This window comes from Macaca mulatta, chromosome 18, assembly GCF_049350105.2.
Source record: "Macaca mulatta isolate MMU2019108-1 chromosome 18, T2T-MMU8v2.0, whole genome shotgun sequence".
NCBI classification, from domain to species: domain Eukaryota; kingdom Metazoa; phylum Chordata; class Mammalia; order Primates; family Cercopithecidae; genus Macaca; species Macaca mulatta.
The window spans coordinates 49,391,694-49,417,993 of record NC_133423.1 but is presented as its reverse complement, the minus strand read 5'-3'; the positions used below and the strand labels follow the sequence as shown (position 1 = coordinate 49,417,993).

The following is a 26,300-nucleotide window of genomic DNA, read 5'->3' as shown; positions in this document are numbered from 1 at the left end:
CTAAGTCAGTTTAGAGAGAATCCTCCCCTGACATCTGATCACTCTGTCCTACCTTCAACAAGAATCCTGCTAAGTCAGTTTAGCAAGAATCTTCCTCCCCTTGATGTCTCCTCTTACGAATTTTCCATTCATGGGTGTAACTCCTCCCCTCTCACCTTCCTCCTCCCCTGTACCTTGCCTATAAATCTCCACGTGTCCTTTCTGTATTTGGAATTGAGCCTAGTTATATACTGAGGACTCTTTTCCCTTGTGGAAATAGTTCCTGGATTAAATTTATTTTTATTGCTTCAACTAGTGTCCAGCTCTGGTTGTTTGGTTGTTTTTAACAGTGTATACACACTTTAGCAAATGTTCAGGGCAGAGAAGACTCAGTTCCATTCAACAAACATGTAGAATGCACTAGTCTGACCCTGCTGAGAAATGCAAAGAAATGGAAACTGACCCAGTGGAAGAGAATTTCTGTTTTATGCTTTAACAATTGCTTACTTCCTTTCTTTGCATTGACAAAAGAAGTCTCTACATGAAAGTATTACTCAATTTGACAGCCTTGGGCAAATTTTTGAAATGCAAATCAACATTCCTTACAGATAGCCTGAGGAGTTAGAATACTTCAGGTAAACACTAACAGCAACATGTTTATTAAGTGGATATGAAGAAGCATTTGGAAAATGTTTTCCTGAGTTTTAAAATGGCAGTTGTCTCCCTCTCTTTGTTCCTGACTGGTTTGCTCCCAGTTAGAATACAGAGGTCAGAGGCATGGCTTCATGTGAGTAATTAGCTATGGGTAGTCAGTCATCTCAATTTCAATAATAGCTTAGTTCAGTACACTTAAAACTAAAATGAAGATATTCCTAATCCACTCAAAACAAATGGATATACACTTAATTACTAATGTGATTAACAGCCTCAACATCCATCTTATGATAGTTAATTATTTACGCTAAAATCTCACAGATGTCTTTGCATCCCTTCCCTCTCATATCGTCCATACAAACATAAATTTTAAGTTTTCACTCCAACAAATTTTTCAAACATCTGGATTCTGCTATTACTCTAGTTCAGAATCTTATATTTCTTTTGAAAATCTCTATTGTATTAGACTAAAAACTGTTTCCTCCATAATTATTTTATTTTCTTTACATTAGCTCTTTCCCAATGGTACCATCATCATCATTAAAAAAATTATGTCACTCACATGTCAGCTGCTATTAAAATAAAGAACATAATCTTCAACATGATATGCTAATATATGTGGTCTTTCGTGAACCACATTCATCTTTCCTTTTAGTCTGAACTTATACCACTGCCCAAACAGCTACTAGCCTTGTTCTCAGACTTAGTGTGCTACTTTCCATCCATGAGAATGCGTTTATCCTATGATATAAAAATGACCTTTGCCATCTTCATTTTGATATCAGAATGATGAAGACTCACTCCTTGCCAAAACTTCAGTCAGGCTTCTCAGAACCCTCTTCTCACCTACACCTAAACTTTTGTACTTCCATATTCATCTTTTCATAACCCAGATTCAGCAAAAATACTGCTAAATCAGTTTAGAGAGCATCCCTTACCTTTGATATCTGATCATTCTCAATACCTGATCAAATTCTTCATCCCCACCACTCCTCAAGAAATATTTTATTTCCCTGCCTTCAGCAAGAATCTCATTAAATTTGACCAGAATCGCCCCTTCTGGATATTTCTTAGTAATTTTTCCATCCACTGACCCCAATCCTGCTTCTTGGCTATACATCTGCCTTAGTGCTTGCTGTATTTGGAACTAAGACCAGTTCTACATGCAGTTCTTCTTTATCCTTTGCCATAGTTCCTGAATAAAATCTGTTCTTACCAATTTAACTACTCTCTGGCTCTGAAATTCTTTAATAATGTTAATAATGATTGATATCTCTACCAAATGTCACACCATTCTATCCACACATTTAAACGTTCCTCTACCAGGTATCAGTACATGACACTCATGGAAGCTATCAAGAAGCAACAGAACGAACTGTTATGGGCTAAGTTAATTGCTATGCAATTGGGAAGGAATTATGGAGCCTGAAGAAGTTTTGAACAAATTTAAGAAAAAAGATGTGAAAGCATTTTAATAATAGAAATATTTAGATATAGACTTGAGAAACAGACAGCCAACATCAGAAATAAATGAATCAGTCAAGGACTTACCTGTTACAGTTATTTATAAGAACACCTAGGCCAGGAGCAGTGACTCACGCCTGTAATCCTAGCACTTTGGAAGGCCAAGGCGGGTGGATCACCTGAGGTCAGGAGTCAAGAACAGCCTGGCCAACATGGCGAAATCCCATCTCTACTAAAAATACAAAAATTAGCCGGGCGTGGTGGCGCATGCTTGTAATCCCAACTACTCCGGAGACTGAGGCAGAAAATCACTTGAACCTGGGAGGTGGAGGTTGCAGTAAGCCGAGATTGTGCCACTGCACTCCAGCCTGGGTGACTCCATCCTGGAGCCAGACTCCATTCCCCACTACCCGCCCCCAAGCCCCCACCCTGCAAAAAACAAACAAACAAACAAACAAACAACAACCAAAAAAACCCCAGCATATATTTAGATGATGGAATTTGTGCTGTAATGGAAACCTGCTGCTTGTTGTATAATTGAAAAAAGCCCTTTACGTGTGGAATCTTCTGACCCACAGCTGAGACAGACAGAATCAAAGCAAAAGGAGCCAGCTGAGCTTTGTTTCAGAACTCAAAGGATAATTTCAGAAAGATTGATTTGTATAAGTTTCTTCTGTGTTTTACAAAGTGGATCCCCTATGGGACATCTAACAGGCATTTCCATTTGGGGGAGATAATTTGTAAAAAAACAATTTTTGAAAAATCTCTCCTAACTACCTATCAAGCTCAACCTATTATCACACTGGAGAGAATCTGCTATCAGTCAGACTGGAGATTAAATTTTATTTCATTTTATGTTACACAGTTTTACCTCCTCAAAAAATTGGCATTCTATTATTCCTTGCTAAAGAGCAACTTCATAAGAAACTCAAACTCATAATTCTATCCTTTTTTCAGATATTTTAATTGTATTGACTTTATAATATCTTAATACATTGGTTCTAAAAATCTAATAACAATGGTCTATCTTTTACTCCCAAAACATTCTTTTATATACACACAAGAACACAATATTGAGAAATGAGTAACGATCAACCAGTCCCAAGTGAGAACAGTTGTCCTAGAAAATACCAGCATAAGTCAGAAATCAATATTTTGATCAGAATGTTACTGTATAAGTGAATAATTGAACTGTGAATTGTGGCTTTTATTATTAAAAAGTTTCCCTTATGTCATTTAATTATTTTTATTGTTTTGGTCTGATCAAAGTTATAATCACTGCCTTAACTTTGTTTCAATTTTGGGGGTTTATTCCTAATTTTTCTTTGAATTTACAATTGTAAATCACTGTGTTTCAAGGGGTTTTTGGTATACTATAGTGCTGGATTTTTTTGTACCAATTTAAAATTTGTTTTCTTTTAATAGGCAAGTTAAGTCCATTCACATTCTTGTACTCATGTTCTTATTCTTGTTTTAGTCTAGGTTTAAAATTGAATATAATAAATCTTCATCATTACCTATTTTTTTCCAAAATTTTCCCAATCTTCTCTTGATTGGATGGAGGAATACATATAGATATATATATATGTAATTAATGGGTACAATATTTCCAGTGTTCTTGCCTATTTAAAACTATTTTTCTATAGCCTTGATACTTACAAGACAACTTAGCTGGATATAAAATACCTGTCCTGCACTTTTCTAAACCATATTAACTGTTTGATCTGTTTTCCTGGAGATACTAAGGATTCTTTTTTCCTTATAGTCCACTAGTTTTACTAAGTTATGTCTTGAAATTAATAGTTTCAGGCCAGGCATGGTGTTTCATGCCTGTAATCCCAACACTTTGGGAGGCCGAGGCAGGCGGATCATGGGTTCAGGAGATCGAGACCATCATGGCTAACATGGTGAAACCCCGGTCTCTACTAAAACTACAAAAAATTAGCTAGGTGTGGTGGCAGGTGCCTGTAGTCCCAGCTACTCGGGAGGCTGAGGCAGGAGAATGGCTTGAACCCGGGAGGTGGAGCTTACAGTGAGCCAAGATTGCGCCACTGCACTCCAGCCTGGGTGACAGAGCGAGACTCCATTTCAAAAAAAGAAAAAAAAAATAGTCTCAGATTTTTTTTTTCAGGTACAAGTGGGTCTTTTCAATAAGTAAATATATATTTTCTTTAATTTCTAGAACTTTTCACTAATTTTTTTTTTTTACATGTTGTTTTTATTCTTCAAGGATTTGACTTTTTATACTGTTGAATATTTTTTGCCTGGTTTTCATTTCTACCAGATTTTCTCTGACTCTTTAGACCTTGTAAAAATTATTATTAATCACATATTCATTCTCTTGATTGTTTCCCTGCTCTTCAAATGTCTCATTTTTCATTCTAAGCTAGTCTCCCAAGAGTACCCTGTGATTTGTCCATTATTTCTGAGATGATTTTGTCTTTTCCTACAATTTCTTTTTTCTCAGTATATATCTTCTTTAAGTTATTTCTGTTTCTTAGTTTTTGAATTTCTGATTCTGTGTTTAAATTCATTTACACAATATTATTTGAGGATATTTAATTCAGTTAAGCTTCTTGTAGTACATGTCAATGCTCTGTTAAATTTTGGAGGAGAGTATTTATTAGCTTAAAACAGTTGATTCACTCTTCTTTTTTCTTCTTAGGGTAGTTTTGTATCATGTTTGTTTCACCTTTTTTTCTCTGTTCTTATGCGTTACATATTCAGTTATTACGTCAAGGGTGTTGTCTTCTGTCAGGTTAGTACAGTGCAGGGTTTTTATTTTTATTTTTTTTCAAATTATGTAACATTGACAGGTGGTGGGGATCATAGAAGTAATTGTCTTATCTTGTTTCTCTTTCTTTTCAACAGAATCTTTAGTTTTATTCACTACCTTCCTACCTTTTCCTTCACTGCCACATCTTGAAGGTGAATACCTCTTTTCTAATTATTTCCATCTCCCTGAGAAGCAGATTGTCAGTTCTGGTTCTGTTTACTGTCAAGCACGTTATCACCTCTGTGAAACCTAAAGTTCCAGACTAATTTTCAGTATTTTGGCAATTAGAGTTGTATGGCTTTCTTTCGAAAAATGATTTTACCTATATTTCATTTGAGTACTTGACTTTCCTTTCCTCTTTTTCTCAATCTTTTAAGTCTTCCCTCTGTCCATCCTCTACAACCCCAACCTTGTAATGGCACCAGAATTTCTGTTGACTTTTTTTTTTTTTTTTTTTTTGAGACTGCATTTCGCTCTTGTTGGCCAGGCTGGAGTGCAATGGTGCAATCTCAGCTCACTGCAGCCTCCACCTCCCAGGTTCAAGAGATTCTCCTTCCTCAGCGTCCCGAGTAGCTGGGATTACAGGAATGTGCCATCACGCCCAGCTAATTTTGTATTTTTTATACAGATGGGGTTTCTCCATGTTGGTCAGGCTGGTCACGAACTCCTGACCTCAGGTGATCCACCCTCCTCGGCCTCCCAAAGTGCTGGGATTATAGGCATGAGCCACCGCACCTGATCTCTGTTTTACTTTTCTACCTAGAGGTAATTTGGCATTCATAGTGTAGATCACATGTGATTTAATTGTACTTCTTGTTGGTATTTTGGCTTTGTGGAAGGATATAGGGAGAAATTCAGATTTAAGAGGCCAACTATATTCTCCTACTCATTTCTCACTGACCAGTAAATCCTTATGTGTAAGATAGAGCCCACAAAATTCTTGTAAGTATAGATCTTCAAAACTTGATGCTGAAAATGAGCAATTAATTTTTTTCATGGAGAATTTATGTCAAATATGACCTAAACACAATATATTTAGTTTCTGTTCTTATCTATGCATCAAATTACTTCAATTAGATGACTAGAATTTATTTGTCTAAAAAGGCCAAGAGAGAAGCGTAAGAAAGACTGTCACTGGATGGCAATTCGGTCATGACCACTTAGAATAAGAAAAATCATACTGTCCGTTCCAAAAGATTTTAAAGTTCACCTATGAAACACCTATTGAGCACCTACTGTGTGCTAGATAATGACAATACCAAATTAATAGGTGGAACCCTTCAAATATAGTGAATTCTAGATGTGTTTTAGACCTCCTGAATCAGAAAATTAAGCTGCATGCATATGTGAGTGTGAGTAGGGGAGAGATTGATGGAAATAGGTGCCCTGGTATAAGTAGAATGTATAAGAACACATTTCCTAGCTTTGTCTTACAAAGCATTTATTTATTTATTTATTTATTTATTTATTTATTTATTTATTTATTTTTTGAGACGGAGTCTCGCTCTGCCACCCAGGCTGGAGTGCAACGGCGGGAATCTCAGCTCACTGCAAGCTCCGCCTCCCGGGTTCACGCCATTCTCCTGCCTCAGCCTCCCGAGTAGCTGGGACTACAGGCGCCCGCCACCTCGCCCGGCTAGTTTTTTGTATTTTTTAGTAGAGACGGGTTTTCACCGTGTTAGCCAGGATGGTCTCGATCTCCTGACCTCGTGATCCGCCCGTCTCGGCCTCCCAAAGTGCTGGGATTACAGGCTTGAGCCACCGCGCCCGGCTACAAAGCATTTATTAGTGCAAAAGGCAAATAGATGAACAAAGCTTTTGGTATCTTTGCTGCAATTATTTTTCACTCTTGTCAAATGCAACCTAAAGGAGGCTGGAAGATGACGGTTCTGTTCCATGGAGTCTTTCCCAGATCCTCTCATCAGGTGGTCTCCCACCCCTCAGAACTTCAAGGCCTCCTCTGAGTTCCTTATGACAACTTGGCAGAAAAGTGAAGTAAGAGAATTCACAGAGACTGGCATGACAGAATGTTAAGGAGAAAAAGTGCCATAAATATTGTACATTACTATATCCACAGTCTATTATCAAAACTCAGTTACTTGGCTCCTCCTAACTACTATGAGGCTGGGGTGCATGTTAGGAAGAAAAGAAAATATGTTTGGTGAACACATAGCAGGCTTCAGCATAAGGGGGAAAAGGATATTTAAAGGAAAGGTGGAAATGTCAAATGAAGGAAAATGAAATGTTATACTTTCCCCCCAAAAAGAAAAATCATTTTCTGAAAAACTAACTTTGGCCTTAATGTTACTCTGTATCTTACTAGCTTCTATAAGGAATGCTTCTAAATTATCTGAATAAATTATCTGAGATATCTTTTAATTTTTGATGAATATTACCAGAAATTATTATAAAAAACCATACTTTTAAAATTGTTTGTAGGGTGCAACAACTTACATGCTAGAAATATATGCATAATTGTATTTATTGCTTTTAAAATTAATTATCTAGATAGGAGTACATCTGAAATAATATGTGATGCGTTTTTTCAGGTTTACTATGTGCTTATCATAAAAATATCTGGGAAAAGAAATAACAATAGGAGGTTTTTTCTACTGTATGCACATAAATGCTTCTTTGAAAGTTGGTTAGTGGCTTTATGGATACAAAGAAAGTGAAGAGTGTATATGAGTAGAGAAGACATTGGATTAGAATACTTGCAATCTTAATAAAAGTAATTAGGGGTGAAAATAAAGAATGCTTAGTAGACTCAATAGCCCTTTGCTTTGACTTCTAATATTATTACAGTTAATTTACTACCCTTGTATATCAATTAAGAATACTATCCTACTGTAGAAATGGACATTACTGAATAGTAAGCTCTGGATACTATTAGGAAGTACCTGATGGATTTCATATCAAAGACCCTTTTTCTTTATTAGTGGCCATATCATTAACATATGTTATGTAAATGTAGTGTTTCTAAGGACTTTATAAAATATTCATTAAGTACATATAATAAATAATGGCCAAATGCATATTAAATGTTCATACAATGGTAGTGGTGAGAGATTAAAAACAATCATTTTTTAAAGCAAACACATTTTGTGTGGACTTCTTTTTTCATGCGCATATTTTTATTTAAATTTCCATTTTATTATTTAGATATTCCCATAATTTACTATTTCATTTTAAAGTTAAATATAAGTCAACTGCTTCTTGCTTTGCATAATTCAGTATTAAATCATCAAATTTACTTCTTTGAAAATCTGACAATATTATATATCACCCTCCTTGGAATGTCAGTGGTATTTAGCCAGAGGCAGAGACTGTCAGTTATGAAAGAGGAAAATTATAGAAAGGGGTTATTTTCCACAAAATTATATATATACATATATATATAGCATAAGATCATACAACTCATTATTACTCCTCCAACCCACATCTACTCCTCCAAAAAATACTTGATATTTATGCGAAGTACTAAACTAAAGCAATTTAGAGGATGATACAATCTAAAAACTCAAAGACAGAAGTTGGCAAATCACTGCTTTCCCTTTGAGAATTGATGTCCTGTCAGTGAAATGGGAAAAAGGAGATTGGGAGACAGGTCACTAAGATTTAGCCCCATTTCTCTTGGTTTTTGGGACCTTGAAAAAATTACTCAAATTCTCTGACTTAATTTTCTCATCTGAAAAATGAGAGGAGGGAAGAGAGATAACTTAAAACCACCTCCAAATTAAGCATTCTGCAATGCGTCTTTCTTCATTTCATTGTTACTATTGTCATCATTCCTTCCTCATCTATTTAGAATCTGGTTATTTCTCTTGTACTCCAATCCTCTATTTTAGTCATTCTGTTTCCGTCACATTGACCTTCAGAGTTTGTCATACCTTTCAGTAACCCCCTTTCCCAAGGAGCGTCTTTGTTGGTGCTTCTACCTGTGCCTGGAGAACTCTCCTCCAGATACCTGCATGGCTTGCTCTATACTTCTTTCAGATTATTACTCACTTGGGCCTTCTCTGGGAGGTGTTCTCTCATTACTGAATTTAAATCGAAACCCATTCCTCCTCCTTGGAACTCCCTATGTTCCCTTGCTGGCATTCATTCATTCAAAAATACTGTGTGTCAGACAATGTTTAGATAGTTGGGATATATCAGCGGACAAAACAGATGAAGACCCTTGTCTTCTAAAGGTTTACATTTGAGAAGAGGATGGGGAGTTGTGCAGGAGGACAGCAGTGAAAATACACACACATTTCCTTACACAGTAATAATATGTTTAATGGTGACAACAGCAACAAAAAATAAAATTATGATAGCATTATTTTAAAAATAAACATTTAGTATGGTAGTTGGGATAAAATTCTATGGTAAAATTAAATAAATAGACCATTTTCAACAAGAATAAGAACCATGTACCATTTTCCACTATTAAATAACTTGTTCATATAGTTTATAAAAGTATAATAATGAGTATTAAATTATTATCTTTTATGTCCCAATACATACATTTACAAGAAATTATGGGATTTTTATTGAAGACATCATTATTTAAAATAAGGCAGAAGTTATGTCTTTTAAAAATTTAAATTTAGGATAATATTTTATATATCAATTTAAAATTATTTAAGTTTGATTTATAATCTTACAAAATTCCTTGAAGGAACAATTTAACAAAATTGTTTTGAGAGTCATGCAGTAATGTGGTCAGGTTACAGAGCTATATCAAGGAATCAAATTGATTGGGCCATAGGACCCCAAAGCCAGACTCTTTCCGTTGTGCTAATTGGTTTTCATTAATTCTTTCCTCTCACCTGAAAATGTATGCACCATGTGGGCCATTGATATTTGTCGACTAATAACATACACGTACACTAAATGTTTATTTTTGAATGAATAAATAAATGCATCTAAAATTAACTTTTGACTCAAAGTCAAATTAAGGTAAAAGCAGGGAGAGAGGACTGGGCCTGGTGGCTCATGCTTGTAAACCACCACTTTAGGAGGCCGAGGCGGGCAGATCACCTGAGGTCAGGAGTTCAAGACCAGCCTGACCAACATAGAGAAACCCCATCTCTATTAAAAATACAAAATTAGCTGGGCGTGGTGGCACATGTCTGTAACCCCAGCTACTTGGGAAGCTGAGGTAGGAGAATTACTTCAACCAGGGAGGCGGAGGTAGCAGTGAGCTGAGATAGCTGAGATAGCGTCATTGCACTACAGCCTGGGCAACAAGAGCAAAACTCCATCTCAAAAATAAATAAATAAATAAATAAAAGATAAATAAAAGAAAGCAGGGAGAGTCTTCTTTTATTTTCCCCTCAGCACACATATTTACAAACATTTTGTAAATTGCATTGAGTTGAAGGTCAGAAATAGCACTATAAAAGTCCATAGCACAGGATCGTTCGCAAGGAGGATATGTCCAGAGGAAGCATGGCAGAATAGCACCCAACACTCAGGCAGTCACGCTGCTGAGCACGGAGAATAAGACTGAGATAACCACCAACCTGGAATGGCCCCAACCAGGAGTGATAGGATCTTTTTAAAGACAAGGTAAAAGGGAGGTACTAAGAATAGTAAAATAGGGTCTTTGTGGGGTTTGGTAAAGATCTCCTAATTCTCTTTGCAGCTTTTAATACTGACAATGTTGATCTTCCGTACTGAAATAATGTTGAATCAGAAATTGGGTAAGAGGTATTCCGATCCCTCTTTAATGACAGCTTTCATTTTTTTCTAATTAATGCATTTCTAAAATGAAAGAGGTTCTCCTCTGTTTTCTCTAGGGATACTACAGGTTCTAAGTTTCTATAAAATTAACATTTAAAAAGGGGTATTCAGCACTGGTGGTTTGGTGCTTTCCAAATCAAAAGCATAATTCCACATATTTATATTAGGGTAATGAAGCTCATTAATGCAGGCTAATACCAAACCTACACTTCCCAGGGTGAGAATTTCTGAACCAATTCTTCTCTTAGAACAAATCCATCACAGTTCAATGGTGGGAAGGGAATCTGACATTGTGGTTTAATGTATTTAGTCATAAGACATTTACTGAAGGGCTGGTATGTCTACGTTTCTATGGGTCCTGTGTGGTTATAGGATATGGACAATCAAGAAGAAAAGGACTGAGATTTAGGGGTTGAGGGATAGATTAGAAAATAGCATCATTTGGTTGGGGGAATGGTGTTCAACTGAGCAGTTGGATGGAAGCAGCACCTTTTGCAAGTCTTCATTTCCCTGAGTGTTTTTCCTTTATGGAATGTTCCCCTTTGCTTTCTTGACATTTCTCCACAAACTCACTGCTAATGGAAAGAAATTGTGCTTTCCAGGACTTTAAAAACTCTATTCATCTTCACTGACTGATTTTCAAGGATGATTGATGAGAAACAAAAAAGCAAAGAATATTAAAACTAAATGTCATTACTTGCTACGTGCTGACAGTTTATTTTGAACTTAAACGAAGAAGAAAAATAGACATTTTCACTAATATTTTCTCAAGTATTTTATCATTTAGGATAAACCTCATCTCCTCAGGTAAATAAAATACCTAAGGAGTATTTCAATATGCAGTGCCCTGCATACCTGTGCATACAACTCTCTGTGTAGTGCCATTCTTATAGCATAATAACTAATGGAGACAATTACTGGAGTCTCATCTACATGAATAGGTGGTAGTGACTACAGACAATTCCAAAGCATTTGCATTTTAAAGTGTGTATAATTTGCCATAGGAATTATCATAGATGTTAATATCTAATCCATATGAGAATTAATATTGTTATCATTTGCCATAATAAGAATTTACTCTGTCTTGACACCCTGATCCTGCAGTGAAAACATTTTTTGACATTTTAGATAATCATGTTTGTAACTAATAGACACCAACATATACCTCGGGCTGAAGGTTTTACTTTCATTGGTTTAGAAGATTATCAAAGTATTAAGGCACCCATGATTTAATTGTTGCTGTAATATCTGCATACATCCTAAGCATTTTCTTTTGTTTGATGAATCTCTATCCTACTTGTAATAATTTTGTAAAAACACTTTGAGAATAGATCATAGAATAGTCAACTGCCTACCTTATCAGAAGGGCACTGGAGGGCACAAATAATATTTTTACCTCACCTCTAATATCTTTTTACCTCCTGCCTGGATCTTCCCATTTTGTGCCTTGTACCATGAATGTGTTTGGCTTCCTAGACTCTTTTCTTAAGACATCATTAGCTTCCATCAGCTTCCACAGTACTTTATGAAAAAAACTGAAAATGGAGGATGGGCCATATCCTGAATAAAAGGCATACTCTTTTATGGCCTTATCCAGATCATATGTATTTAAATTAATCATGGTAATAATAATAATAATAATAATGGTGATAATCTTTATAATATTATATTTTCACAGTGTTCTTTTGGTTTACGTATTATTTTAACCATATTTTTCTTTTCACAGCATATGTGAAATGACATCAATCTAAAGGCAATGGCTGGGTCTCAGATGCAAGACAGGCAGTCCTGATAGGCTGGAATGATGAGACAAACCCAGAAAGATAAAATGTAACAGAATCATGCAAAAATCTTGTATTTTAGTCAATAATCAATGTGACAATTACAAAACTACAAGAATGAGTCAGTGCTGGTATGACATCTGTTCAAATGAAAAAAAGACATGGAGGTTAGGATCAGATCTACATAATTATCTGACAAAAACATAAAATTCGAAGGATTTGCACAGTTTTAGAGCAGATTGTGACCACATTATTAATTTTCAACATAACTTGTTGGTCCACTGGGCTAGATTTGTTATGGTGACACGAACACATCCACTGACTAGATCAGTCCCTGGACTGGATTTTATCTTGCCTCATAGTAAACATGCTTTGGCTCCACACAGTACCCTGAGATGAGCTCTGCCTAAAGCTGGGCTGCTTCTGCTGCCTTCTAGTCATCTGAGAGGCAGAGGCCTTGGCTCCCTAGAGACTGGGAACGTGGTGTCTGGCAGACAACACAGGGTCTTCAGCAGTCAACATTTACAGAATTGAATCATGCCTATTCTCCCTAGGGCAGTGATTCTTAGAATATGGTCAAATAACCCTTAGGGTCTGAGAGGCTCTTTCATAGGGTAAATGAGGTTCTCTCTTTTCCCACTTGTCTGTATAAAACCAGCTTTCCTTATGTACTCAACCAAAACAACATACTTTAGCATATTGAACACAGAAACAGATAGACAAATGCAATTATTTTTTAAGCTATGCATCCATGGAGAATTTAAAACAAAACTTCAGTTTTAATTTATAGTATGGTAGATATCAGTAAAAATAATTCACATAAACAAAGCTCTTCAGGGTGCTCAGTAATTTTTGAGTGTTTAGTGTGATCCTCAGATCAAAAAGTTTGAGTGCCACCGATCTAAGGCAAAACTTCACCCTTCCAAATAAAAAAAAAAAAACTATAATTATTCATACATCAAGTAATAAATATTTCAAAAGCCTATAATCAAAGATGACACAATATGAAAGCATACTTGGACAAGTTGTCTATATGACTCCAGATCATTTCTTTTTTCTCATTTCCTTTTATTTTTCTACCATTTCTCCTTTCTCAATGTCATATATTCATGGCTATTGTGCTTATATGTCTCCCTTTTTTCTTATAATCTTTTGGTTTTTCACTCATTTTGTCCTTCTTGCCATATCCAACTATTTCTCTCAACACTCTTTCTCCCTTTCTAGAACTTGCTGTCATTTTTTGTTTTTCCACTTCACCACTATCTTACCTGTGCATAATATCAAATTATAGAATTAAAAATTAATGCTGTGCTTAATCAATAAAGTTTTAGTAAATTTCCACCAAATCACTCCCTCTACTCTCATCCCAAGACAGTTAATATTAAAATTTTGGTGACTAAAAACCAAAACAACACCAAAAATAAATTTATAAGTTATACTTAAATGTAATGCTTTCATTTTTCTACAGATATGCTTTTTAATATTCTTAGGAAAATATAAAGAGAAAATAAAGTTAAAATAAAATAAAATTATTATATTTATAAACTAACATATGAGGAGTCTACAAATGAGAAGAGTGAGCAAAACGTGAAGAAAAGGGGAGAAGCTGCTTTGAAAAGGTCTGAAGCCAGGGCCTCAGAAACATGGAACATACCAGGGAGCCATGCAATGGAGCATGGTTAGAAAATTTGGGACAATTTAATAACAGATGTCAAATTTAAAGTTTTGCTTGCTTTGTGGTGAAATTATACTCCTTTGTTTCTCCTCTTTAATAAATTATATGACACAAAAATATGAGGGGAGTTCTACTGTTTAAACCCATCATGGAGTGGAGGCTGACTGGTCAAAGAGGAGGGCAGCCTTGGAAGCTGAGAGCAAAAGTTGAAGCACATGAGGCCAATGAAATGGCTGCAGGTGTGGGCTGACTCAGGGATAACCCATAGGGATCTGTGATCTATCAAATTTGGAATCACTAAAGATACAAAGAAGGTATACTGTCACAATGTATGTTATGCTGGGACTTGAACCATTCCATTGAGACCTTTTCTGACTTTTAAGCCAGTGCCTTTAACAACCTTTTATTATATGATTGTATTATATGGGTTCACTAAATTCAAAGCTAACTGATGTCAGGCTCCTGTTTCTTTTGTATATCTATAACAATAATGTTAGTGTTAAACATGACATTAAGTGTAGCATATATTCATTGAAAATTGGTGACTGGCTCACTGCTGATATAAATAAATGCATCAAATATTTTAAAAACCAATAATTCCAAGAATTAAATATTTAGGTTGTGAGATTACATGAAACTGTCAGTCTGGGAAAATGGCTAAGGAAACAAGTTCTAGAAGTTGAAGACATTTCCTGGATACTTATACATTATGTGACTTTAGGAGAGTTATTAAGTAATTAGTTATGTTTCTTAGTTGCCTCATCTGAAATGTAGGGTTAATAATAATACCCACTATGGGGTTGTTATGAAAAGTAAGTGAAACAATATATGTAAACAACTTAAACTAGTGACCAGACAATTGTAAGCTCTTGGTAAACATTTATTGAGATTTACTTTTAAACTGTTTTATTTGGAATGATTCAAACGATTTGTTTTTTTCAATGTTTCATCGTGGTCTCAGGGTCTATCTGGCTAAAATATGATGTTTTTTATAAAACCACAGCTCACATATGTTCATATGATGTTGTCCCATCTGTTTGAAATATTACATTTCAATCAACTGTTGTTTCGCTTTAATGAATATACCTTGTTTGATGTTCCTTATATTATCACAGGAATGCCAGTTGTTCATTTTTCTGTTGTTTAATTAATGAATTAGTAGAGAAGAGAATATAACCAATAATCTGGTTTCTAAAATTGTTTCAATCACACGTTAGACTGAATTGAAAAACAGTTTGAATCTAGAGTAGTCACTTCACTTATTACTTGGTTAGGGTTGTTTCTGTCTTCTTAATACACACATTGTAGCATCAATAGCATGGCAATCCAACTCTCTGGAGCAAAAGTTAAGTGAATTATGGAGAGAAAACTGGCAAACCAGCATGGACAGACATGATGATAGTGAATCTTGGCTTGTGAAATTCCAAAGACAGCCTGTAGTTCCCTTTCATAAACAATGGCACAGTAAGAACTTCCAGGAAGTTGTCCACGGTTTGATAGAAAGATCATTGAGCAGCTAAATTCTCATAACATCAAATGCTAGTTCATTAAATTAATTCAGACAAGTCACAATGACAGCTCTAGCTCAATTTCTTTACTTCTAAATCGCAAGCGCTGTACTAGAAATGTTCTTTTTATTTTCTGTACATTTAATCAACAAACAACTGCACTACAGCTAGGTCCTCGGTAAGTTTTAGGGACACAGAGGTAAAAGGGGTAAATTCTATCTTCAAGGAACTCACAACAGAATAAAGGATAAAAATTAAAAAGATAATTACATCATTGTGCACTAAATGTTATGATAGTTAATTGCAGGTTCTAATTTAGGCAAAGAAGAGGGAATGCACTCTAACCTTGGGGAGAATTATTTCTCTGAGAAGGCAGGGCATCCTGAATCTTGAATAGTGAATATGTATTAATAGTTAATGATACACATGGGTAAGCAGTAGAGGAGACTTACAGGCAAAGGAAATAGCATCTGCCGAAGTTCCAAAGGCTCAGGCAACAAGCAGTATTCAGGTATTTCTGCTAATTCAGTATAGATGGAGCTCAGAGTGAATGTAAGGTGTACAGCTTGCAGATGGAGGCCGGAGAGAAAATCTAAAGTCATATCTCCAAGGGCCCATTGTGTCATTAAACATTTTAAACTTTCTTCTGAAAGCAATGGGTAATTGAGAAGGGATTTTTTTTTTTTTTTTTTACATGAAGGAGACATACTCAGAATTGCTTTTTATTTGTTTGTTTGAGACAGGATCTTGCTCTGTCTCCCAGGATGGAGCACAGTGGCACAATTATGGCTCACCGCAGCCTTGAATTCCCTAAGTGATTCTCCCACCTCAGCCTCTCTAGTAGCTGAGACTGCAAGTGTGCACCACCGGGACTAGCTAATTTTTAATTTTTGTGTGTGTAAGGACTGTATCTTACTATGTTGTCCTAGCTGGTCTCAAAATCCTGGACTCAAGTGGTCCTACTACCTTGGCCTCCCAAAGCACTACGATTAGAGGTGTCAGCAACCTTGCCCAGCAGAATTGATTATTGAAAATAAAATCTACCAGCAAAAATGAAGGAAACTATATAAATAGACATTTCTGGGGGTAGGAATACCTGTTAGGAATCAGCTGTGTGAAATCTGAATGGGAAAAGGTGAAGGCTACACAGAAGACTCCAGCAGTACAGGCGGTGTGGTGTTATGGCGTTTTGGTAGCAGTACAGGCGGTGCGGTGTTATGGCGTTTTGGTAGCAGTACAGGCGGTGCGGTGTTATGGCGTTTTGGTAGCAGTACAGGCGGTGTGGTGTTATGGCGTTTTGGTAGCAGTACAGGCGGTGTGGTGTTATGGCGTTTTGGTAGCAGTACAGGCGGTGTGGTGTTATGGCGTTTTGGTAGATATTGATTTGCGTCCAGGGTTCCTGGTTCATAACTCCCACAGTAATGTTGGTTTTAGTCTTTTGTTACCATGTTGGATGTATTGGGCCTCAGGGGCAGGCCTCAGGAAACAGAATCCCCTTCTGTCCTCCATCTGCCCCAAAGTAGGACTCTAATCTCTCCTGCCTTTCTGATTATGGGTTTTAAGACCCTCCCCAGAGAGGATCCTGCCCAATACCTGAGGGAAGCAATGCTAACATTGTGAAGCTTCCATGAAAAACCCAAGAGGACAGGGTTTGAGGAGCTCAGGACAGCTGAACACATGGAATTTCCTGGAGGACAGCACTCCCAGGGAGGGCACTGAAGCTCCACGCCCCTTCCCCTATACTTTACCCTGCGTGTCTCATCATCTGTATCCTTTTGAAATATCCTTTTTAATAAACTGGTGAACATAAGTAAGTGTTTCCCTGAGTTCTCGGAGCCACCCCAGCAAATTAATCCAACCTAAAAGGTGCTAGTGAGAACCCCAACGTGAAGCCAGTTGGTTAGAATTTCTAGAAGCTTGGACTTAACAACTAGAGTCTGGCGTGGCCGGGGGGAATATTGGGGGCTGGGACTCCAACCTGTAGGATCTGACACTATCTCCAAGTAGAGAGTGTCACACTTGACTTAGAGGAGACCCAGTTCACTACTTGATGGGTGGGAAAACAAACAACAACAACAACAACAACAACAACAAAACACTTATTTGGCCACAGAAGTCTTCTGTGTTAATGATTGCTGTTGTGGTGCCATGAAAGTAGAGGAAAAATTCAGTTAAAGGGGAGAGATTTTTCCATTACAGATAGGAAGTTTTGTAATAGAATGAATAGATATTACAGAAGAGAACTTGGAGGAATTGGAGGCTGATCAAATAGATGAGGTATGAAAGATAGTTATTTTTTTCTGAGTGGATGGGACGGTGACCTTTGCTAAGGGAACACAGAATAGTAACAGGTTGAACAAGATAAAAAATTTCCATACAGGAGAGGTTCATTTTAAGGTGCCTGTGGGCTTATAATGAAAGACATTCATAAATTGGACATATATGTCTAGAGATCGGGAGATGATCCCTCAAATCTTTTCATATACTATAACTTAAATTTATTGAAAAAATTAACTATGAAAACATTTTTAGTGTTAACTGCCTGCTAGCCATTGGTCTAAATCTAAATAATTAAATGAGTGCATATAAAGTACTTGCAATATGCATTGCTCTTGCTTTGAAGTAGCTCATTAACTCAAGAGGGATATAAGCCATGTTGTCTAACTTACCAAATAGAAAATCAAAATGCCAAACAAAATGTTTAACTTTTAACCTTTTAACTTGTTATGGAGACCCCTCAATCAGATCTTCTCAGATAAAATTCCTACTTGTTCAAGTTAGAGGTTCTCTTGGACCCTTTTCCACTCCCTATCTCTCTTGTCTTCCTACCTGAATTTTGGATTATCACAAGCCTGTTCATATCCTGTATAACACAGAGTCAGAGAAAATACCCAGGACTTCACCAGAGTTTTACGAGACATGCCAGACAATAGCTTGCTGAACAATATCACTCCACTCTCATGAACGTATTTTAAGCCTTTACTCCTCTTGCTACCATTGTTCATCTATTCAACGGTGGCTGATAAATAAAGAATGACAACTTATTTTCCTTCTCACAATGTCAACCTTTAATTATGGAATTACTTATGTATATAACTTAAAAAGTTAAATAATACCATTGATATGTGTATAAAAAACCTGAATTTAACTCATTATAAAACTAATGGCTGCTCTGAGAAATTTAATTAGGATTATGTAAAGAATAAAGAGCTATTTACAGGAGTGGATTTATTAATTGGGCTTATATATTTCTATTATTTTATCCAAGGCAGTTTTTAAGATGTAAAATATAATTTGAAAAGAAATGATGAATATTTCCCAACTCTATCTTTTTGAATACTTCATGTGCTTTATCATATAACCTCCCATATAAAACTCTCTAATTCCTATTACATATAGGATCAGTTCCAAACTCCCTAGTTTGAAATTCAGAAAATCTTCCTAATCTGTTAGCCTGAATTTGAACAAAAAAGTCCAGGGGCTGGTAACCTATCAAACTGCTCCTTTCCACACTGTTGACATTGCCCCAGTCATGCCTCTTACCTACTCCTCTTTCTTCTCTATTTAAACTCATAACATTTAGCTCAGTTTCCCTTTCCTAAGAACTTACCTGATCCTCCAAGTCTTTAATGGCATCTGATTATCTTAAGCACTAATTCTCTGCCTTCTCTCACACTCTAATAATATACATAGGTCTGTGACTTCAAGTAGCCTATCAAAGCAAGTGTAGAGAAAGTTGCCAGGAGTGAGCAGGAGATAACTGTTCTATCTTGCCCACCAGAAAAGTCATATTTTTTTCAAGTCTTGGAGGCACTTTTTGATAGATACTATTTCATGTGGATAATTAAATGGGGTCCAGAGAGGTTTGAAAACTTGCCAAAGCCCTCTCAACTTTTAATGAGAACCTCTATTTGAATCCAATACTGTCTGGCATATGTTCTTCATCCTCTTACCTATGGCCACATTGTAGGAGTATAGGCTTTGAAGTCAGGGTATTAGGATTTAAATTGCAATGCTCCTCATTTTAGCTGTGTGGATGGGTTTAGGAAATGCTATCTATGCTCTTTGCTGAATAATTTACATACTTACTAGTGGTAAGTTTGTGAGCAAGAACCCTAGACCCTGATACGTAAGTTGTGCTCACTTCATAAATAGGGAAATTGAAGCACAGGGAATTTAGGAAACTTGTCCAGAGCCATATAATAAGATACACGACTGGATTGCAATCCCAGGCAGTCAGCCCACACTCTGAACTATTATACTTATTATTATGATAGCTTCTATGGAAAGCTATCATAACCCCTTTAAGCAGCAGGCGATTTCTTATGTATAAAATGGGTATAGGATTGTTTCGAGGATTAAATGGGATGATAAGGAAAAACTAAGCATAATGACTGGCACATAGAGGAACTAGATAAATATTTTTTGTTATCTTCATCATTTTATTATACTGTCTGGAGGGCTGGGAGGAAGAGATTCAATATTTTTAACCCACCCAAAAGTGATTCTAAGCATATTTAAATGTTCTACCTTGTATTCATTGATTTGATCATTAAAATGTTAGGTGTTTTAAAAGATGGTGAAGAAAGTAAAGGCACTATCAAATATTGGTAGATACATGGATTAGTAAAATATTATATTTAAATCATAATAAATAATGGAGCATTGTTTTACACTTTCATATACAAAGTAGTTCCTTGTGGAAGAAATTTCCTCCTTAGATCTTATCTCCATTTAACAGCAGGAACCAACAGTATAATCTGCTGCAGAATCTAAACACTTGCTTTAATCATACTTGCCTATAATAGAGTCATACAAATGTATTTGGACCCTATCACATCCATTTCTATCATTACCTCCTTAACTAATATCTAAATGCTCCACAGGCAGAGTTCTTGGCAGGATTTGGACACACTGTAACTCTTTGACCATTTGCAATTCCCCACTGAGAGGGGAAATCAGTTTTTTGTTGAAAGTTAGCTTTGCTTTGTCCCCACCTCCAAATTTGATCCAGCCTCTCAGTAAATGTCTGTGATTGTAAGGATGTCAAGGCTAGAGTGTACAGCTCAGTCAGTATCAATATCCCTTCTGACAAAAATGAAGGACCTGAAGGTAAACAGGATTATGATGGCCCCCAGGTGAGGACAGAAAGAATTTCAAGATGAGGTTAAAAGGTGTCTCTTTGAGGCAATATATAAATGTGTTACTAATAAGATTAGGAAGAGTTCTAAATCTCACAAAGCAGACTAATCTTTAACTCCTAATAGCTAAATTGGACTGTGTCGAGTAACATGTTTAAATAAAAAAAGGGCATAATAATGAAAGGTGGTCTATATGGACTGGAGAATATTAATTGAAGCATAATTACATGCCAGAGGGTTCATTCAGCAATGACTATGAAGGAGACAAATGATATCTGGAAAGTAAGTATTTTAACAATTAGAAAGACAGAGTTAGGATACGCCGAGTAAAATTTTCCATAGCTCTTTTCAATTCCTTATATGCTGTTTCATGTCCGAAAACCCATCTTCTTTCCTAGTCTGTTTTATTGATACCTTGATAATAGAAAGATTTCTTGAAATAGCAGAAAATAAGGTGATTCACCAAAAAAGAACTCTTATTGTAAATTGGCCATTCTGCTTCTTAAATTGTTGAAATTTGATCAGAATGAATTAGTCACACAGATTTTCTTACTCCCATGATGCGTTCATAAAAGTTTGTTTGTGAACCTGCAAAACCAAGAAGAAGTTCTGAACCTGTAGAGATGCCCTCATGGTGATATATGTGGTTTTCAATCTGCTGATTGTTTTCATCTACACTGGAGTTTTCAAATATAGCTGTGCTTTGGATTCACCTTGGTTTCTATTAAATGCATCAATTCATGGGTGACCCTTCAGGCTTGTGGAAGTAGCTAGGGCCTGATACACTGTTATTTAAAAAGCTTTTGAGCTGATCCTGGTGTTATATTTTCTATGCTTTCTGAAAATATGGCCATAGAATAAGGCCCTATTCACGAGAGAAGAGAAACCTGATAAATCAGGGATTGCTTCTCAGTTATGTATATAAATAACAATCTCAAAAAAATTGAGAACTAGCCATACTCTTACAAAGAAAAGCTGTGTAAGCAGCATAATTCTCTCAGAGCTCCCCATGGGGTCTCCTCCAGAGACCTGGCCTCTGGGAGAGCTTGATGGATGTCTGGTGATGAAAACAATGATGAAATGGCACTAAGACACTAAGATGGAAATTATAGTTGTGGGTGCTTGACAACTCTGTATCAAAAGCTGAATTAGAGCCAGATTAGTTAAGACAATCTCACAACTTCAAGTAGATCTACCCCTAAATCAAAAGAGGGTGCCCATGATATCCTTCAAGTTATCCAGAAAAGAGTCAAAAATGATTAAATAAAATAGATTCATCATTATCCACAAAAGGGAGGATTCATACTACATTTTTGGTAGCTCCTTTAGTAACTCCTGAACACAAAGACAAAAGGAATTCTTCACTGTGTTTGGAAAAAAATATGTCATTTAAAATATAACACAAAGATAAAATCCATAGGTGTAGCATTAAATAAATGACATTATTTAGTACCAAGGATGGTACTGGAGGTTTTTGCACATGTTGTTGGTCTAGGAGAAAAGGATGTGGATTCCAAGGAACATAAAACTTCTGAGGTATACCATGGGTCTAGTAGGCAAGGATGTGACTGCAGAGAAGTAAGCTAAATGAGCCAGGGAAGACAGGTACCCTGGTGTTGGCAGGCAGGACTTTAAGGTTATAGGTTAGCAATAGCAACCTAAAAATTATAATTTTATAAAGGTGAATTCCACACCTAAGTCCTCAGTTTTTCTCTGAATTTTATTGGCTTCCATAGTGTGTGCGGATGATCTACACGAGAAGGTTTATGTAGAGTCCAGTCCTCTTTGCAAAAGTAAGAAACAAGTGAGGGCATATAAATAATATGCCTAGATCTGCTCATACTGGACAAGCAAAAATTGTCTCTTATTATTGCACATGCAGAAGCCTAACCTTACCAGGAGATTTTTGCACAATACTATATTTAATATTTAATAATACAAATTAGTATTTACACTTTAAGAAGTCACTGATAAAAACAAAGTCCAAGGTATTGGAGTCACCAGTGCTCTCTGGAAAGCTAGGCCAACACAGTGAAACTCATCAATACTACAGCACACTGAATCTAAAAAAAACGATGAAAGTAATATTCCATCCAAGATTGTGCAGACACTGTCATCAAAACTAATAAACATTTATTGTAAAAGATTATTGGGAAGCTTCCTGGAGCTGTTTTCTCCTAGGGAAATATGAATTTACAGGAACTATGGTTTAAGGGAAATTCTACCACCCATCATATTTTAGGCTGAGAAATGACCAATAGGGGACAGTGTAAGTGGTGGCACTTATGAAACAGGAAGTCAGCACTTGACAGCCATTTTATTACACCTTGAACATATTGAAGAAATAAATCATAAAGGTCATAAAGAATTTGGGCTTTTGAAATCTGGGCTTGGGAGCAAGAGCCAAAGTCTATGGAGATTACGGATATGTATTCTAGGCACTGTACACATTTGAGTTGCTCCAGGCATTAGTAAGGTCCTGGCAGTCAAGCATCCCCGGGGCTTCACCAGGGAGGAATGAGCAGGACGATAGCTTTGGACTTAACAGAACTGCCACGATCTTTGAATTGCCCTCAGCAAACAAAGCAAACTGCCTGCTTCCTTACTCTTGCCCCGATACTTCAAATTTCCACAACAAACATTGATTTAATTATAATTATGGGATTTTGCTTTTCCCTGGTGTGAGTTCTGGAAAAAACAAAATTCCTTGTTCTTGTTCTGATGATGAAGGGTACATAAGCAAGTCTAACCATTCAGCGGGCTGGAGGTGGGGGGGAAGTATATAAATGTAGGTTGCCAGAGGAGACTATTTGTAGATATCGTACATTGAGTTATATATTTCTTTAGGCAGGAGGACTAGCTCACAGTATGAAATGCTTATTCATATTTGTTATATCCAAGTTTTCTTTTTCCATGCCTTCTCTTGTCCTATAATGTATTGTTCTAATCAGCAGACCTATTTTCTGCCCTCTTTGAAACCACGATCTTACTTATTGTTTGAGTTAAATCACAGAAGCCTCTAGCCCTTGGCTTTCTCAAAGTGAAGCACTATATATAAAATGAGTTACTGCAAATAAGACAAGGGCCAGTGCCATAAACCTGTCAACCTCATCTCCAGGATTTTCATTCCAAATAGCACTACGTACTTTCTTAAGATTACTTCGCTTTGAAAAAGGACAAGCTTCCATTAAAGTTAGGCATCTGTGAATCTCATGTTTCAATACATTCCCAATAACACAAAGGAACTGGGAATATTAAACATGGATCATGCATGCACATGCATTAAACTGGCATTCAATATTTAGTTACCATGAGAAGCAGGTGGCATTTAGTGTGGGTTTAAGATTAGGGGTATAGCACCTTACAGTTTTCCATACTCCACCCAGGAACATCAAATAATTATGGGGCAGCAGATCAATATTTTCTCTGCCAATGCAGCTAATCTTCCAAGTGATTGACACTTTTGTTTTTATTTTTATTTTTTTGTATATCATCTAAGGCAGAACCAGATGTAGCAAAGGGCTTGGGCCAAGAAACCAAAATGAGCTCAGAAGCCAACCATCCTTGGGAGGATTTTGGTGTGTCTTGCCTGGGCAACATATAATAGAATTTTGGACTTTCTGGATCTGTATGAGAAGAGGCAATGTACGGTGAACAAACAAAGCAAACTAGAAATGTATCAGGTAGATTTTAATTTTGGCATAGCATCTGGTAAATGTATTATCTCTAAATTAAAGTGGTAATTAAACTAAGATAGCTGAGTAGTGGCTTAGCAGCCAAGTAATTTGCTGCCATGCTACATGGTTTAGAAGCACAAGTTTGGTTGTAACTTTGTTGATAGTAATGTTGCTGTGTCCTTTTTTTATGTATTTCAAATATCAAATGATTCAAATCACTTGAATGTACAGTGATACAAAAATTACCTTTGAATCCATGAAAGGATGATCAACGAAGTGACTGGCATGAGAAGCCCAGGTGTGAATTACTGTTCTCAGACATAAAGATCCTACATTATCTGCTGTTCAAGGAATAATCCAGCTTTAGAGTCACCGGGGAGCTTGCAAGAAATGCAGACACTAAAGACTCTGTCCCAGACCTACTAAATTAGATTCTAATTTGAACAAGATAATTCAAAGGTACATTGAAGTTTGAGATGCACTTATATACTACACTCAGAAGATTTGATATGTCCTTGTGTGTATGTGAGTGGGCAGGACATATACACAAAAATCATTCATAAATTCACCACACTGTCATTGAAAATTCAAGTCTATAAAAAATAACTGTTTCTCGTCAGATGCAGTGTCTCATGCCTGTAATTCCAGCACTTTGGGAGACCACGGTGGGCAGCTTGCTTGAGCCCAGGAATTTGAGACCAGCCTGGGCAAGATGGCAAAACCCTGTCTCTACAAAAAATGCAAAAATTACCCAGGCATGGTGGTGTGCACCTGTAGTTTCAGCTACTCAGGAGGCTGAGGTGGGAGAATTACTTGAGCCTGGAAGGTCGAGACTGCAGTAAGTTGTAATTGCACCACTGCACTCTAGCCTGAGGGTACAAAGTGAGAACTGTCTCAACAACAAAAAAATAGCTTATTTTTCAATACTTTGAAGCCTTGAGCCTATTACTAATATTGTTCCCTGTCTCCTGGTCCTCAGGAACCACTCATCTCCAGTCTTCAACACAGCTGCTCTTCCCTACTGGCCCCACAGCAAAAACAAGCTTGCACGGGGGCCATAGGCTTGAAGAATGCATGGAAATGAAAAGAGGAATGACATGACCATCTTTTTAAGATAGTAGAAGTCACTGTTAGTATTTATTGAGGACATACAATGTGCGAGTCTTTCTTGCAAGGATTTAATATACATCATTTCATTTATCCCCACAATGTCACTATGACATGGGTATAATTATTTATCTGTTTTATGGATGTCAACAGTGAGTTTCAGAAACATTAAATAATTAGCTATGGGCATAAAGCTAACATAAGGTAGAAGCAGACTTCATTCAAAACCACAATGTTATTCTTGCTTTGGATAGAGTATTCAAATTTTACACTGGTTCAAGCTTGAGTGATATCAGGAGTTAATAGCAGTTATCATAGACAAGATATACATGAGAAATTGGACTAGTGTCGCATAATTAGGTTAGAAATAGGACAGCAAACAGAATGAAAAGTTCACTGATCTCTCTGCCTATCTAAATTAATTCAATTTTTCATCTTGCATACCAAACTTCCAGCACTTATAACTGATGGACAATTATGAAATATCTCCTTTCAAACTTCAGCAAACACTTATTTGATGTAAATTACTTTGACCACTTACTAACTTGACTTGTTTTATTGGTCTATGAAATGCGAAATTTCTCCAGTTAAACTGTGACCTCCTTGTGGGGATGAGAATCATTGCTACCCTTTTTCTCTTTTATTTTACAGAAAAGACAGCATATGTCCTGGCTTTAGCTTTTGTTTAACATGTTTATGGATCAATTGCCTAGCAGATTCTAGACAACTCTTGATTTTAAGGGATGTCCTAGAGTGGGTCCAGGATTTACACATGTGCAACGAGTGGGAAGTAACCCCACCTCGGAGG

At 36.5% G+C, this 26,300-nt stretch overlaps 1 protein-coding gene across 1 annotated transcript in view; it reads right to left on the bottom strand.

The window, feature by feature from the left end:
• Positions 1-26,300, bottom strand: part of RIT2 (Ras like without CAAX 2) — a 384,044-nt gene that overhangs the window by 299,573 nt on the left and 58,171 nt on the right.